General features: G+C 44.8%; 1 pseudogene; it reads right to left on the bottom strand.

The window, feature by feature from the left end:
* Window positions 1–249: 249 nt before the first annotated feature.
* The window catches only part of LOC109298349, a 7,413-nt pseudogene continuing 5,732 nt past the window's right edge, over window positions 250–1,930 (bottom strand).

Raw genomic sequence — 1,930 nt, 5'->3', positions numbered from 1 at the left:
AGGTCCCTTCCGACCCTAAATCTATGAAATCTATGAAATTACTGGGCTCAGAATTCTCAATCACTCCTCCAAAAACCCATCTTTCTCAGGCAAAGGCTCCAGTCCCTCAGGTAGGTTGGTTCATAAGCAGATTTGCTTCTGATGTCATCTCACCACTTAGCCATTACTAACTCCAGTTTTAAAAGATAAGGGTCCCGTTTGTTTTTGGATGCTGCCTGGAATCCAAGTCAGTTGACAGGTACTGAATTCTTTTGTGTAGAAAGGATCACACCCCCGCAAAGCTCTCTCTTTAGCGTGATAATCCTGGTTGTGTTTTTGAAGGGTCTATTTTTTCTGCACTTTTTCCACCATATTGGGATACGGTAAATCCAAATGAGTCCTGATCCTCCTTCCCATTAACAGCTAGGCAGAGCTCATGCCTGTGGTGGTTTGAGGTGTACCTTGATAATTCCAAACAAATCGAGCCAATTTTGTCTCCAAATTTCCTCTGGTCATGTTTTTCATCCCTTCTTTGAAGGACCTCATGGCTCTCTCTACAAGACCACTCAAAGCTGGGTAGTATGGTGATGTTTGAATATGTTTAATTCCATTTTTACAAAGGAACTCCTTAAATTCATGACTAGTACAATTTGGGGCATTTTCTGTGACCAATACCACAGGCAATCTGTGTGTGGCAAAAGTCTGTCAAAGCTTGTCACATTGCTTCTAAGGTTGTTGAGCTCATGGAGTGCACTTGCAGCCATTTTGAATGGGCATCTATTATAATGCACATATAAACATTTTTCCTAAATAGGGACCGGCATAGTCTATGTGCAGACAAAACCAAGGCTGTCCTGGCCATTCTCAAGAATGCAAGGGTGCCTTTGCTGGTGACTGCTGATGTACTTGACACTGGGGGGCAGTGCTTGACCACCTTTCCCAGGTCTTCAATTAGGTGTGGTCACCACATATAGCTGCGAGCCACAGCTTTCATTTGGAAAATTCCAGGATGTGCCTCATGTAGTTCTGCCAGCACTTTCTGTCATCCTTGACCGGGGACTACCACTTGCATGCCCCACAAAATACAGCCAACCTCTATGCTCAGTTCGGTACTTTTGGTCCAAAAGGGCTGAAGCTCTCCTCTTGGATTCTGTTTTGGCTAGCCCTGTAAGGATAGTTCATTGCTCTAGACAGGATAAGATCCTGCCTAGTCCACGTTCTAATCTGAGAAGCCTTCACTGGTGTCTGTTCCAAGTGTTCAAACAGCAAAACTACTTCCCCAGGGTGCTCTTCTGTAAGGGCTGAGTCCGGTAGTGGTAGCAAAAACTGCCCTGCTTACATGGGCAGCCCCAGACTCAAAATGGCTGCCCTCATCAGGCACCTGGCAGCTGCCACCTCCAAGCCCTTAAAGTGGCAGGCACAAACTGCCCTGCCACAAAGCCTCTTAGATTCTCGGAAGGGTTCTTCTTGTCTGCCTCCCCAGTGCTGTGAGGTTCCCTTTCGTAAGAGGTGATGTAAAGATTCTAAGAGAGCTGAAAGGTTCAGAAGGAACTGTTGATAATAATTCAACATTGCCAGATATGCCTGAAGTTCTGATGTGTTTTGTGGGGCTGGTGCCTTTTCAATAGGTGTGACTTCATCTGCCATGGGGTGAACTCCCTCCTTGTCGATATTATATCCTAAGTACTGCACTTCAGGGCTCATGAAAAAGTATTTCTTTTGTTTCAAACATAACCCTACTTCTTCCAGCCTTTGAAATACTCTCTTGAGTGTTGTCAGCTGTTCCTTATCACTTTTTCCCGTGATGAGGATATCATCAATCCTTACCCCTACTCCTGGAATCTCCTTTAAGAGGTTTTGCATGACCCTTTGGAATATGCCAGGGGCTGTTGAAACTCCATACGGTAATCTATATTGGTACAATCCCTTATGGGTATTTATTGTGGTGATA

Source organism: Gavialis gangeticus, unplaced genomic scaffold (assembly GCF_001723915.1).
Source record: "Gavialis gangeticus isolate Ggan-Ray unplaced genomic scaffold, GavGan_comp1, whole genome shotgun sequence".
NCBI classification, from domain to species: Eukaryota; Metazoa; Chordata; order Crocodylia; family Gavialidae; genus Gavialis; species Gavialis gangeticus.
This window is presented reverse-complemented; position numbering and strand designations above follow the sequence as displayed.